A 17,308-nucleotide genomic window follows, 5' to 3' on the forward strand; every position below is an offset into this window, starting at 1 on the left:
TGAGCAGTGCAGGGAGGGCACACAGCACCGTATATGAACAGTGCAGGGAGGGCACACAACACCGTATATGAACAGTGCAGGGAGGGCACACAACACCTCACATGAGCAGTGTAGGGAGGGCACACAACACCTCACATGAGCAGTGCAGAGAGGGCACACCGCACGCCGTGGAAACATGAGGACCGGTCAATCAGCTTGACAAAGGGCACCGAATGGGCCCGAAACGTTGCAAACAGCAATAAATGTCATGAAATAACTTGAGAATATACCACTGGTAAAATAAAGATTGAATTGCAAACTACATTGGTGTGCTGTCTCTGAAAAACTCATTTAAAGCCATAATCTCACTCCGCGGGTGGAAGGAGGCACCAGGAGACGAGCACCCACAAAAGCCACTCAAGACGTGTGCTGAGGTGTCAGTACAACTAAGAAGAGAGGGCACACAACACCGTATATATGAGCAGTGCAGGGAGGGCACACAACACCTCGCATGAGCAGTGCAGGGAGGGCACACAACACCGTATATATGAGCAGTGCAGGGAGGGCACACAACACCTCGCATGAGCAGTGCAGGGAGGGCACACAACACCTCACATGAGCAGTGCAGGGAGGGCACACAACACCGCACATGAGCAGTGCAGGGAGGGCACACAACACCGTATATATGAACAGTACAGGGAGGGCACACAACACCTCACATGAGCAGTGCAGGGAGGGCACACAACACCTCACATGAGCAGTGCAGAGAGGGCACACAGCACCGCACATGAGCAGTGCAGGGAGGGCACACAACACCGTATATATGAGCAGTGCAGGGAGGGCACACAACACCTCACATGAGCAGTGCAGGGAGGGCACACAACACCGTATATATGAGCAGTGCAGGGAGGGCACACAACACCGTATATGAACAGTGCAGGGAGGGCACACAACACCGTATATGAACAGTGCAGGGAGGGCACACAACACCTCACATGAGCAGTGTAGGGAGGGCACACAACACCTCACATGAGCAGTGCAGAGAGGGCACACAACACCGTATATATGAGCAGTGCAGGGAGGGCACACAACACCGTATATATGAGCAGTGCAGGGAGGGCACACAACACCTCGCATGAGCAGTGCAGGGAGGGCACACAACACCGTATATATGAGCAGTGCAGGGAGGGCACACAACACCTCTCATGAGCAGTGCAGGGAGGGCACACAACACCTCACATGAGCAGTGCAGGGAGGGCACACAACACCGCACATGAGCAGTGCAGGGAGGGCACACAACACCGTATATATGAGCAGTGCAGGGAGGGCACACAACACCTCGCATGAGCAGTGCAGGGAGGGCACACAACACCTCACATGAGCAGTGCAGAGAGGGCACACAGCACCGCACATGAGCAGTGCAGGGAGGGCACACAACACCGTATATATGAGCAGTGCAGGGAGGGCACACAACACCTCGCATGAGCAGTGCAGGGAGGGCACACAACACCGTATATATGAGCAGTGCAGGGAGGGCACACAACACCGTATATGAACAGTGCAGGGAGGGCACACAGCACCGTATATATGAACAGTGCAGGGAGGGCACACAACACCGTATATGAACAGTGCAGGGAGGGCACACAACACCGTATATATGAGCAGTGCAGGGAGGGCACACAACACCTCACATGAGCAGTGCAGAGAGGGCACACAACACCGTATATATGAGCAGTGCAGGGAGGGCACACAACACCACACATGAGCAGTGCAGGGAGGGCACACAACACCTCGCATGAGCAGTGCAGGGAGGGCACACAACAGAGCAGATAAGCTCAGTTTACTGTGCATTTCCATATTTTATTTTGTGGTATACTGACATATACCGGCCAGATGGAGGACAAAAGACCCTCTTTTGACTTCTCTTTATATAATGGACACTCATGGGCACATTTAGCATTGGAACCAAATCCAAACAAAGGTTTTGTATCTACTCGTCAGATGTGCCCATATTCTTGTTTACACTGAGCTCAATGCTCGAGAAAAATGTCATCAGCCACCCACATGGGAAGCATTTCCTATAAAAGGCGTCTAATCGTGTGATAGTCATTAAGTTGTGTGCTCAGCGAAATGTCCCTGTGGACTTCTTTACATAACCCTGGGTTCACACCTGAGCGTTCTGAAAGGAGCGCTCTGTATGTGCGATTGTACCGGCGTTTACAATGGCGCATACAGAGACAAGCGAACGCCCATTGTCGCGCGTTCCCGAAAGTCTGTGTACGGGAACGCGCGACAAAACGCCCCAAAGAAGCTCAAGAACTTGTTTTTGTAAAACGCGAAAATGTGAACCAGTCCCATAGGGAAGCATTGGTTTGCATCGGTTATGCGTTTTACAGCGCGTTCGAACGCGCTGTAAAACACGCAAGTGTGAACTTAGGGTAAGGGAAGCAGTGTAGTGTACGGAGGACAGATTTTCTAAATGTACATCTACTATCAGACGAAAAAATGTCTAACTACCTGCACCCAAACACACTATGCAATATTGAAACCTAGGTTCCAATAGAGGTTCGTAAAGAGCTGAAACGCACTACATTGTGATGTCTACCTACGTTAAACCTTGAAGAAGTTGCTAGATACGAGTGAGCACCGGTCTATTTCTTATACTGTATAGCCATTTTGAGATAGATTTTCAAAGTAAGTACACCGGCCTCATCAGGTCTAAGAGATTCATGTAATCATCTATGCAGTTTGTATAGTGAAAAACGCATCGCACCCAAACTTGCTTGCGGATGCAATGCGATTTTCACGCAACGCAGAACTGATGCGTGAAAAACAACGCTCATGTAGACAGACCCATTGAAATGAATGGGTCAGGATTCAGTGCGGGTGCAATGCGTTCACGTCTTGCGATGCTCGTGTGAAAGCTGCCTTAAAGTATGAAAGTATTATCTCAAAATCAAAGCCAAATTGCTTTTTTTATCCTCAATGCTTTGCTTCCCAAATTTTTTTTTTTTTACAAAAAGTGATGAAAAGGTCATGCATACCCTAAAATGGTATCAATAAAAACTACATATCACCCTGCCAAATAAAGCAGTCACAAAGCTCCGTAGACAGAAATATAGCAATGGGTCAGAATATGGGTATGCAAAGAAATGTATTTACATTTTTTTAAAGTATGAAAACATAAGAAAAACGCCATGTCTAGATTTGGTATCACTGTAGAATGAAGGTAGTGTATCATTTTTTTTTACCATTTCTACTTTTATATGGAAAGTGGAGTGATTTATAATTTTTTTAAGTATTTTGAAAACACTTTTTTTTACTTTTTGATCATGTGATCATTAGATCGCTTATGTACCATAGAGTCTAATAGTTTACCACTGCAGTCTATGGTACATCACTATGTTCCTATCGAGCCCTGTCTTAGGCAGAGCTTAATACGAACTTTACATTGGGGTCCTACACAAGACTTCTGACTGCCGTAGCAACAAAATGGCTCCCTCAGTCTTGTTGTGGGTGAACCATTTGGACATCGAAGGCCGAACCCTCTCTCTAATGATAGCTCAGATGCCACATAATTGATTGGAGTTGTGATGACAAACACTGCTTGCGGATGTCTTCTGTGTAAAACAGCAGATAACCGATAACTATGGAGCTCGCTCCGCTGCGGAGCAGGCACTATCTTTCAAGGAAACACCTCTGTGAATTGTGACACGAGTGCAGTAACAAAGTGGTGCATCTAAGGATGCAGAACGGTGTACAAAGAAGCTTTAGTGGAGTCACCTTCATGTCAGAGATCATGTCTGAAATCAACTGTAACACAAATTACAAAGAGCTGGACACATGCAAACTAAAGAGGGAATTTTATTTAGAATTGGTGCAATATATAGCCCTCTGTGCAAATTAGGGACAGTGATAACCAGTTATTCAAAGGAGATGCTGTTATTTTGGGTGTTTTGGATGTGCCTGATGTAGTTCGGCCATGCCTCCATTCACAGTGGCCACTAGACTGGGCTCAATTCTTGAGACCTGCACCTATCGGACATGTATGGCATATCCTGTCAATATGCTATTTATGTCCAGATGGGAATGCCCCTTTATAAGTAAGAACAGACGGCCTGGCTGTTGAATGTGACCAAATCTTGTCCTTATGTAGTGGCCAATGGCTCCAACCACCCAACACAATCAAACTCTGTAATGCTGCTCCTATGTACAAGAATATAACTACTATAATACTGCCTCCTATGTACAAGTATGTACTATAATACTGCCTCCTATGTACAAGAATATAACTGCTATAATACTGCCTCCTATGTACAAGAATAGAACTACTATAATACTGCCTCCTATGTACAGGAATATAACTACTATAATACTGCTCCTATGTACAAGAATATAACTACTATAATACTGCCTCCTATGTACAAGTATGTACTATAATACTGCCTTCTATGTACAAGAATATACTATAATACTGCCTCCTATGTACAAGAATATAACTGCTATAATACTGCCTCCTATGTACAAGAATATATCTACTATAATACTGCCTTCTATGTACAAGAATATAACTACTATAATACCGCTCCTATGTACAAGAATATAACTACTATAATACTGCTCCTATGTACAAGAATATAACTACTATAATACTGCCTCCTATGTACAAGAATATAACTGCTATAATACTGCTCCTAGGTACAAGAATATAACTGCTATAATACTGCTCCTATGTACAAGAATATAACTACTATAATACTGCTCCTATGTACAAGAATATAACTACTATAATACTGCCCCTATGTACAAGAATATAACTACTATAATACTGCTCCTATGTACAAGAATATAACTACTATAATACTGCTCCTATGTACAAGAATATAACTACTATAATACTGCTCCTATGTACAAGAATATAACTACTATAATATTGCCTCCTATGTACAAGAATATAACTACTATAATACTGCCTCCTATGTACAAGAATATAACTACTATATTACTGCCTCCTATGTACATGGATATAACTACTATAATACTGCTCCCATGTACAAGAATATAACTACTATAATACTGCTCCTATGTACAAGAATATAACTACTATAATACTGCCTCCTATGTACATGGATATAACTACTATAATACTGCTCCCTATGTACAAGAATATAACTACTATAATACTGCCTCCTATGTACAAGAATATAACTACTATAATACTGCCTCCTATGTACAAGAATATAACTACTATAATACTGCCTCCTATGTACAAGAATATAACTACTATAATACTGCTTCTATGTACAAGAATATAACTACTATAATACTGCTCCTATGTACAAGAATATAACTACTATAATACTGCTCCTATATACAAGAATATAACTACTATAATACTGCCTCCTATGTACAAGAATATAACTACTATAATACTGTTCCTATGTACAAGAATATAACTACTATAATACTGTTCCTATGTACAAGAATATAACTACTATAATACTGCTCCTATGTATAAGAATATAACTACTATAATACTGCCTCCTATGTACAAGAATATAACTACTATATTACTGCCTCCTATGTACATGGATATAACTACTATAATACTGCTCCCTATGTACAAGAATATAACTACTATAATACTGCCTCCTATGTACAAGAATATAACTACTATAATACTGCCTCCTATGTACAAGAATATAACTACTATAATACTGCCTCCTATGTACAAGAATATAACTACTATAATACTGCTCCTATGTACAAGAATATAACTACTATAATACTGCTCCTATATACAAGAATATAACTACTATAATACTGCCTCCTATGTACAAGAATATAACTACTATAATACTGGCTCCTATGTACAGGAATATAACTACTATAATACTGCTCCTATGTACAAGAATATAACTACTATAATACTGCCTCCTATGTACAAGAATATAACTACTATAATACTGTTCCTATGTACAAGAATATAACTACTATAATACTGTTCCTATGTACAAGAATATAACTACTATAATACTGCTCCTATGTACAAGAATATAACTACTATAATACTGTTCCTATGTACAAGAATATAACTACTATAATACTGTTCCTATGTACAAGAATATAACTACTATAATACTGCTCCTATGTACAAGGATATAACTACTATAATACTGCTCCTATGTACAAGGATATAACTACTATAATACTGTCTCCTATGTACAAGGATATAACTACTACTATGGGGGCGGAGCTTGACCTTGCAGCTGCATGGCAGCTTGTTCCTGAGCTCCTCTCCCTGGCAGCTATTATAGCCCCTTTTATTAGCTATTTGCTCTGTGCCAATGGGGAAACCAGGCAAGGACCGTCACCCTGAGACACCAGAGCCGACAGGGGCCCGTTCCAGGCAACCTGAGATGGATAAATTCCTTAAGAAACAGTCCAGGACTCCTGCTGCTGAAACATACAAGAAGGCGCGGCAGCTCTCTGAAGCAGATGAAGGCTCTGAGGCAGGAAGCACTTCTGATGTCTCTGATTGCAGACCACTGAGAAAGAGCTCCTCACTCTCCAAAGCAGACCTCAGGGACATTCTGGAATCTGCTCTTGCACCTCTTAAAAAGGACTTGGAGGAGATAATAGTAGACCTGCGACAGATTGGGAATCGTGTGGAGTCCCTGGAGCTAGCACAGGAAGCCATCCTGGTGCATGAGGGTAAGACCAGCGCAGCCCTGCAAACCCACAGAGACTTGCTAAACGATGCGCTGATGCGCATAGAGGATCAGGAGAACCGGAGCCGGCGGCGAAATATTCGCATCCGCGGCCTACCCGAAAATATTGCGATTGACGCGCTTCATTCAGTCGCATGCGAAATTTTCTCCTCCCTGCTGGGAGCTGAGAGAGCAGCTCCGATTGTGATTGAGCGCATCCACAGGGCCTTAAGGCCCAAGCCAAAACCTGGTGAGCCACCGCGGGATGTAGTATGCGGCATCCTAAGCTATGTGGACACTGCTGCACTGCTCAAGGCGGGAAGGGAGGCCGACCGCATCATGTACGGTGAGACCCCAGTCCTTTTCTTCCAGGACCTGGCCCCCTCCACCTTAGCCAAGAGGCGCATCCTGAAGCCGCTCCTAGAGGCCCTTAAAGCCACAGCTACGCCATTCCGATGGCTCTATCCCTTCGGTCTGGCCATTTTGAAAAATGGGAGGCAGTATACGGTGCGGACCCCGGAAGACCTGAAAGCAATATGGGGCCCTCTTGGGATTGAACCCATCACAGTTCCCTCGTGGATGCCGGCTGATCAAGGGGACCCCCTGCCTACCCCTCTTCGGGTATAGATTCGTGGCAGCAAATTTCACCTTCGAGAGCTGGGAAACAAGGAAAAGGCCGGTCGCAAGCACCTGTTACCTGACTTTGCTCCGGGAAGCGCTGAAGGCGCTTTTGTTCACTCTCCACTGAGTTCAATGTTCTGTGACTTTGCTGGGTCCCAAGACGTAGGAACTCTGTCTGGCTCTGCCTGAGCTGAAGTTTCATCGTTTGTCCATTTGGACTTATTTTAGGTCTTGGCCCACTGCCCCGTTCCCATGGGTTTTAGGCCGGACCCTATGCTTTACTACCTTGCCTGCATGAGACGCAGGTTACGAGCTGTGTATTAGAGCACTGATTGCACTGTTAGTTATGCGGGGGTTATATGTCTGCACTGTTGTCAGTTATGTTACTGATTATGTCCTCTCCCTCACCCCCTCCCTTACCACCCCCGGTGGCCCCACAGGAGCCCCGCTCTGACAGATCCCGGCTGTTTGCCGCTATGAAAAAGGATCTCCATTGTGTCAGATGCCGGGTGGGGTCACGTGCTCCCTGTCCATGGGGAGACATTCTTTGTTATTTGGGTTGTGTTACTGTCTCATTTGTTATGTTTTTTCTTTTGACTTTCCCTTCCTCCTCTTTCCTCCCTTTCTTCCTCTTACTCCGTCCGTGGCTTTCCAGACTGGATGTCCTCTTGCTCTGGGCCGACAGGCCTCCTCTGTCTTCACTATGGCCTCTGTTGTAGTTGCCTCACTGAATGCCAAGGGTCTGAACGAGCCATGTAAGCGGTCTCAGGTGCTCTCTTTGTTACTGAAAGATGAGGCCTCCGTTGTATTCCTCCAAGAAACTCATTTTAAATCAGGGAAGATCCTGAAATTGTCCCAAAACGCATTCCCACAATGGTTTCATAGCTCTTTTGCCTCGGCTAGCAGGGGCGTCAGCGTGGCCGTCCACAAGCGCCTACCCTTCAAACACTCCGCTGTCCTTGCGGACACTGATGGTCGCTTCTTATTCGTTAAGGGGCACATCGCTGACGCGCCTGTTACCCTGGCTAATTTATATGCCCCTAATAGGGGTCAGATCCCCTGGCTCGTTCGGACTCTTGAGCAATTACAGGCTTTTAGTGAGGGCATGCTTATACTAGGAGGTGACTTTAATGTGTCTATGGAGCCAGGCCTTGACTCGTCCTCTCAGAGGTCTGAGTTGTCCCACAAACTTCTGCGACGTCTGAAGACTGCGCTGAAGAAGTTGCGGGTTATTGATGTGTGGCGCACTATGCATCCCTCTGGTAGGGATTATACGTTTTAAAAAATCCTTCCATAGGTTGGACTACTTGTTTTTATCCTCCCCCCATATTTCTCAGGTGGTAGACACGAGGATTGGGAACATTACGCTTTCTGATCACGCCCCAGTATTTCTCCGAGTGTCTATGACAGCTCTTCCTAAACGTGAGAGAATATGGCGTCTTAATGACACGTTGATTTCCGACCCTACCAATGCAGCTAGAATCTCCCGGATTATGTCTGAATTCTTCTCTCTTAATGCAGTGGGCGACCCTCCTCCCTCCCCCTCCATCTTGTGGGAGTCTCATAAGGCGGTGGTTAGAGGAGAATTAATTTCCCTGGGCTCGCATGTTAAAAAGTTGCGCTCCAAGGCTGTAGATGACCTGCTGTCCCGCATAGCGAGTCTTGAACTGACCCATAAGCAAACTCAGGCTCAGGCTGTGGCTGCTGAATTAGCGGAGGCCAGGACGGGACTGAAAAACTTGCTCAACGCTTAAAGCTTATGCCCATGGGAACAAAGGGAATAAACTGATGTCTGCCATGGCTAAGCAACGCCACATGGATTCATTTATCCCTGCTATTCTAGATGCGAAAGGCAATAAGCACAAGTCGACTCATGATATAGCGAAAGCATTTAGTGCTTTTTATGCGGATCTGTATAACCTCCCCACTCCAGACCGTCCTGGTTCAGCCTCTATTGAGCAAGCCACAGATGAGTTCCTGTCCACTCTGAAGCTGCCCTCTATTAGTCCCCTGCAAGCTTCCCAACTAGTCGCCCCTGTATCAAGAGAGGAAATTGGCAAGGTCCTTTCCTCCATTCCTTCAGGCAAAAGTCCAGGCCCGGATGGACTCCCTATATCGTATTACAAGACCTTTAAAGACGTTTTGACCCCTCACTTTCAGGCACTTTGTAATTTCCTCCTGACTGGAGGTTCTCTACCCCCCCAAACGTTAGAGGCCCACATAACTATAATCCATAAAGAAAACAAAGACCCCCTCCACTGTGGCAGTTATCGCCCGATTTCACTGCTAAATGCGGACGTCAAGTGGTGGGCCAAGATACTGGCGCAGCGAATACAGCTGATCCTGCCGGATCTTATTGATAGCGAGCAAGTGGGGTTTGTACGTGGCAGACAGGGCTGTGAAAACATGATACGTTTGCTCCATCTTATGGATTGGGCTAGAAGCTCCTCCACGCCTCTGGCTTTGCTGAGCACGGACGCGGAGAAGGCCTTCGACAGGGTCGGTTGGCATTATATGTCACGGGCCCTGTCGAGGTTTGGTTTCCCAGATTCGTTTATATCTGCGATCTTCACTCTGTATTCAGCCCCGTCTGCCAGACTCAAAATAAATGGTACGCTTTCTCCCTCCTTTTCCATATCCAATGGGACAAGGCAGGGGTGTCCTCTCTCCCCATCTCTGTTTGTCATAGTGATGGAGACTTTGCTGTGTAAGATCCGGCAGGATCCTGCGGTTAGGGGCTTGACCATTGATTCTCAGACCCACTTGACAGCCGCATTTGCAGATGACCTACTTATTATGACTTCCAATCCCGAAACATCCTTCCCTAGGCTTTTGTCTCTTTTTGAGGAGTTTGGTTATGTGTCAAACTTTAAAATTAACTATGGCAAGTCCATGGCCCTAAACGTTACTTGTCCAGAATCGGTTAAAGAGGCCCTTCAGGATACTACCCCCTTTCACTGGGCTACAAAAGACATAGTATTTTTGGGTGTGCATGTCCCGGCTCAGGCGAAGGACTTATTTGCTCTGAATTATGCCCCCTTATTGTCCTCAGTTAGGAAGCAGCTGCACTCTATTAGACTGCCGTTTATTTCTTGGTGTGGCAAGAGGAACTACCTCAAGACGTTTATAGCTCCTAAATTTTTGTACCTTCTGCAGGTGTTGCCTATCTGGCTGCCGCACTCATTTTTTGTAGACATCCGCAGAGTTTTCTCCCTCTTTTTGTGGGGAAGTAAACCCTCCAGAATTGCTTATTCGGTGCTGACCAGAGAGAGGAGGTTTGGCGGCTTTGGTCTGCCCGACATACGTTCCTACTATGTGGCCTTTCAACTATTTAGAGGTCTATCCCTCCTCAATAGCACTTATAGTGCTCCATATGTGTGTCTTGAGCGCTCCCTGCTCTCCACTAGAATGAAGCGGATTCTCTGGGGGCTGTCCCCTTGTTCTCCGGGTAGTTCCTCTTTGCCACTCCTATGGAAGGGTATGTTTGTTGAGTGGGCCAAGCAGTTTAAGGATAGAACACTTGAGTTTCCCATACCGGGTACTCCGCTTTCCTCTTTACAGTTTTATGTCCATCCGGAAGCTGAGAAGCCCTCAGGTATCTGGCCTCTTTTGGCCGAGATCCCTTTAAGTGAGATCCGGTCCCCGGATGGGTCCCTGGATTGGTCCACGGTCTTGAATGACCCTAAAGTGAAAAAAGCTTCCTTCCTACAGAGTTTTGCCCTGCAGAAGGAGATTAAGATGATTAAGCTACCACCCCCCACCACCTCTGGAACCCCCTCTTGGCTGTCTAGGAGACTATCAGACGCCCGTAGGGTCCCTAAACCGCTGTCTACCATATATAAGGAGTTACTCTCAGCCTCCCCTCCTGAGCTACATTTCCTTTCTTCATGGGAAAGGGAATTGTCCATCCACCTTACAGACCCGGAAAGGGCTTTTGTCCTTACACACTCTCACGGCTTTAGCCGCTGTATTAAGGTGCAAGAAAACTCGTATAAGCTGCTTACGAGATGGTACAAGTCCCCGGAGTTCTTGCATAGGCTTAACGCAGATTTCCCAAGTGAGTGCTGGAGGTGTAGAAAAGACGTAGGCTCTCTGTCACACATTTGGTGGCACTGTGAAAAGATTAAAGCGTTCTGGACCAGTATAGAAGCTCTGATAAATGAGGTGTGTGCTAAGCAGGTTAAGCTGGATCCTAAACTGATCCTGCTTTGGTGCCCTAATGACTCGCTTTCCCCCTGTAGATCTGATCTTCCTACTATGCTCATCACGGCGGCGAGACTGCTCATCCCGCTGCTTTGGAAGGATACTGAACCTCCCACTGTTTCGATGTGGAGGGATAAGGTGGATCAGATCTACAGGTTTGAAGAGCTGGCCCACTGGGAATCTGGCACGCGTTCCCGCTTTCTGAAAATCTGGTCGCCCTGGAAGACATATAGGAAGTTCCCCTGACGGAGTTGGGGAAAACTCCCCTACCCCCCCCCCCTTCCTTTCCCTTCTTTCCCTCTCTTTTCCTCTTATTTGTGTTATATTTGATTTTTATTGTCTGTCACATTTGATGTATCATTTTGTACAACATGTGTTGCACTGACATGCAATTGTGGTCACGTCCATGGCTGATTTGTGACTATGCCTTACCAGTGATGCTACGATGGTTTGTGATCAATTGATATGCCTTACTCTTTGAATAAAAATATATTTGGTTAAAATTAACTACTATATACTGCTCCTATGTACTAGAATAGACTACTATAGATACTGCTCCTATGTACACGAATATAACTACTATAATACTGCCTCCTATGTACAGTATATAACTACTATAACACTGCTCCTATGTACAAGATATTAACTACTATAATACTGCCTCCATGTACAGGAATATAACTACTATAATACTGCTCCTATGTACAGAGAATATACTACTATATACTACCTCCTATGTACAAGAATATAACTCTATAACACTGCTCCTATGTACAAGAATATAACTACTATATACTGCCTCCTATGTACAAGAATATACTACTATAATACTGCTCCTATGTACAAGAATATACTACTATAATACTACCTCCTATGTACAATAATATACTACTATAATACTGCTCCTATGTACAGGAATATAACTACTATAATACTGCCATCCTATGTAAAAGAATATAACTACTATAATACTGCTCCTGTGTACAAGAATATAACTACTATAATACTGCTCCTATGTACAAGAATATAACTACTATAATACTACCTCCTATGTACAGAATTAACGACTATAATACTGCTCCTATGTACAGGAATATAACGACTATAATACTGCCTCCTATGTACAAGTAAGACATATAACTACTATAATACTGCCTCCTATGTACAAGAATATAATCTACTATAATACTGCCTCCTATGTACAAGAATATAACTACTATAATACTGCTCCTATGTACAGAATATAACTACTATAATACTGCTCCTATGTACAAGAATATAACTACTATAATACTGCCCCTATGTACAAGAATATACCTACTATAATACTGCTCCTATGTACAGAATATAACATACTATAATACTGCTCCTATGTACAAGAATATAACTACTATAATACTGCTCCTATGTACAAGAATATAACTACTATAATACTGCCTCCTATGTACAAGAATATAACTACTATAATACTGCTCCTATGTACAGATATATAACTACTATAATACTGCCTCCTATGTACAAGAATATAACTACTATAATACTGCTCCTATGTACAAGGAATATAACTACTATAATACTGCTCCTATGTACAAGAATATAACTACTATAATACTGCTCCTATGTACAAGAATATAACTACTATAATACTGCTCCTATGTACAAGAATATAACTACTATAATACTGCCTCCTATGTACAAGAATATAACTACTATAATACTGCTCCTATGTACAAGATATAACTACTATAATACTGCTCCTATGTACAAGAATATAACTACTATAATACTGCTCCTATGTACAAGAATATAACTACTATAATACTGCTCCTATGTACAAGAATATAACTACTATAATACTGCTCCTATGTACAAGTAATATAACTACTATAATACTGCTCCTATGTACAAGAATATAACTACTATAATACTGCTCCTATGTACAAAGAATATAACTACTATAATACTGCTCCTATGTACAAGAATATAATACTATAATACTGCTCCTATGTACAAGAATATAACTACTATAATACTGCCTCCTATGTACAAGTAATATAACTACTATAATACTGCTCCTATGTACAAGAATATAACTACTATAATACTGCTCCTATGTACAAGAATATAACTACTATAATACTGCTCCTATGTACAAGAATATACTACTATAATACTGCCTCCTATGTACAAGAATATAACTACTATAATACTGCTCCTATGTACAAGAATATAACTACTATAATACTGCCTCCTATGTACAAGAATATAACTACTATAATACTGCTCCTATGTACAAGAATATAACTACTATAATACTGCTCCTATGTACAAGAATATAACTACTATAATACTGCTCCTATGTACAAGAATATAACTACTATAATACTGCTCCTATGTACAAGAATATAACTACTATAATACTGCTCCTATGTACAAGAATATAACTACTATAATACTGCTCCTATGTACAAGAATATAACTACTATAATACTGCTCCTATGTACAAGAATATAACTACTATAATACTGCTCCTATGTACAAGAATATAACTACTATAATACTGCTCCTATGTACAAGAATATAACTACTATAATACTGCTCCTATGTACAAGAATATAACTACTATAATACTGCTCCTATGTACAAGAATATAACTACTATAATACTGCTCCTATGTACAAGAATATAACTACTATAATACTGCTCCTATGTACAAGAATATAACTACTATAATACTGCTCCTATGTACAAGATATAACTACTATACAGGATATAACTATATAATACTGCTCCTATGTACAAGATATAACTATATAATACTGCTCCTATGTACAAGAATATAACTACTATAATACTGCTCCTATGTACAAGAATATAACTACTATAATACTGCTCCTATGTACACGAATATAACTACTATAATACTGCTCCTATGTACAAGAATATAACTACTATAATACTGCTCCTATGTACAAGGAATATAACTACTCTAATACTGCTCCTATGTACAAGAATATAACTACTAAATACTGCTCCTATATACAAGAATATAACTACTATAATACTGCTCCTATGTACAAGAATATAACTACTATAATACTGCTCCTATGTACAAGAATATAACTACTATAATACTGCTTCCTATGTACAAGAATACTAAACTGCTATAATACTGCTCCTATGTACAAGAATACTAACTACTATAATACTGCTCCTATGTACAAGAATATAACTACTATATACTGCTCCTATGTACAAGAAATATAACTACTATAATACTGCCTCCTATGTACAAGAATATAACTACTATAATACTGCCTCCTATGTACAAGAATATAACTACTATAATACTGCTCCTATGTACAAGAATATAACTACTATAATACTGCTCCTATGTACATGGATATAACTACTATAATACTGCTCCTATGTACAAGAATATAACTACTATAATACTGCTCCTATATACAAGAATATAACTGCTATAATACTGCTCCTATGTACAAGAATACACTACTATAATACTGCCTCCTATGTACAAGAATATAACTACTATAATACTGCTCCTATGTACAAGAATATAACTACTATAATACTGCTCCTATGTACAAGAATATAACTACTATAATACTGCTCCTATGTACAAGAATATAACTACTATGGGGGCGGAGCCTGGCTGCAGACCTGGCCGGACGTGTATAGGAGAGCTCTCCTCCTCACCACTCTGCTACCTGGTAAATTTTGCGGTCTAAATCGCTCAAGAATGGGAAAAGTGGGTAGATACATACCCAAAGAGAAAACTGAAGCCAACAAACCAGAGAGAGGTGCCTCCGATATGGAGAAATACCTGAATAAGAAACCACCAGCTCCAGCGCCGGCAGGCCCTAAGATGGCGCCGCCGGAAACCAACGACTGGGGCAGAGATTCGGAGGATGATGAAGAGGCCATAACTGAAGCATGCCCAGCTTCACAAAACGCTGCTCCGATATCAAGAAAGTTTATACAGCAGGCTCTGTCGGCGGCCCTCACTCCAGTTATCCAGGAGCTGCAGGAAATAAAGGCGGACCTGAAACAAATTGGCGGGAGGGTGGAAACGCTGGAAGACAACCAGGCGTCCATCACGAAATACATAAGAGCGGCGAGCGACAACACCATGGCTCTAGCTGCCTCCCTGGACACAGCATACTCCCTCATAGAAGACCAGGAAAATCGGAATAGGAGGAAGAACCTCCGCATCCGTGGTCTGCCTGAAAGCATCGCACACGAGGGCTTACCAGAAGCTGCGGGCGCCATATTTTCCCTACTCCTGGGAAGCTCCGGCACAGCCGAGATCCAGATTGAGCGCATCCACAGGGCGCTCAGGCCGAAGCCAAAGGAGACGGAGAATCCTAGGGACATTGTATGCGGTCTATTGAGGTATGTGGATACCGCTGCGCTAATGCAGGCTGCCAGAAACAGGAGAGAAATCCTGTATGAAGGCGCCAAAATCACCATATATCAAGATCTGGCGTCCTCTACTCTGAGTAAAAGGAGGGCGCTGCGGCCCCTCACGGAGCATCTGCGCCACCACAAAGTGCCATATAAATGGCTATTCCCCTTCGGCCTTACATTCGCTGTAGATGGGAAGCGCTGCACCATTCGCCTGCCACAAGATCTGCAGGTCGCCTGGGAACTGTTACAGACGGATCCGCTAGATGTACCATCCTGGCTGCCATCTGCCGACATCGGAACACAGCTGCCAGAACTACCAGAGGCCTCAGGCTGGCTCAAAGCTTCACATAAGAGGAAGAACCAGCACAGATCAAGAGACACTTGAAGTCCTAGAGACTGACCAGTAGCTCTATTTACTCCATAGGAGTGACTTTCCACAAATCCCATGGAAGGACAGGTTCCGGCTGGTCCTTTGCATTATCATGAGACTGCAAGTATACCTGTCTGTCATAAGTTTTGCAGAAGTTCCCGTTCTTGTTAGGTTCCGCAGGGTAGATATCTTACCTTGCAATGCCGATTATACTTAGACCATAATCTGTAAGGTGCTATTCCGCACCAGTCCAGCAGGTGGTGCAATGTGGACACCATTGTGCAATGTGGTTTCACCTTGTACCCCCCCCCCCCCCACCTACCAGGGTTATAATGGCACAAACCTGGTACATGTGCCTAATTGCATGGCTGCTCACGCCCGCTTCACTGCAGCTAAGTGACCTGCTGCAGTGTTGCTGGCATGGGAGCCATTATACTGTTATATCTGTCATGTTGACAGAGTCTTTAGTTGTGATGTTATTAGTCCACTCCCTAGATGCGGTCAATGTGTATAGCTGGAGTTTTCCGGTTCCAAAGATACCCAGTTCTTGCAATGATGTCGCCAATTAAATGTACAACATACAATGTCAGGGGCTTTAACACCCCACAAAAGCGCTCTCAGGTCATCCGTCTGCTAAAAAAGAATAATACAGATATCTGCTTCTTCCAGGAGCTACATTTTAAAGAGTCACATATACCCAAAATCCAAAACCCATACTTCCAGCACTGGTATTTTAGTGCTTTTGAAAAGGCAAAGAGAGGGGTGGGTATTGCTATTTCTAAGAGAGTACCATTCACATTGATATCTAATCTGACGGACCCTGAGGGCCGCTTCGTATTCGTGAAGGGCCTCATTGGCACGCTAAAGGTTACGCTTGCCAGTTTGTACAGCCCTAACCGTGGCCAGAAAAGATGGATAAAGATCACTCTGGGTAAATTGGAGCTGTTCGCAGAAGGGATTAGGTTAATTGGGGGAGACCTCAATGTCACTTTGA

This window comes from Bufo gargarizans, chromosome 11, assembly GCF_014858855.1.
Source record: "Bufo gargarizans isolate SCDJY-AF-19 chromosome 11, ASM1485885v1, whole genome shotgun sequence".
NCBI lineage: Eukaryota > Metazoa > Chordata > Amphibia > Anura > Bufonidae > Bufo > Bufo gargarizans.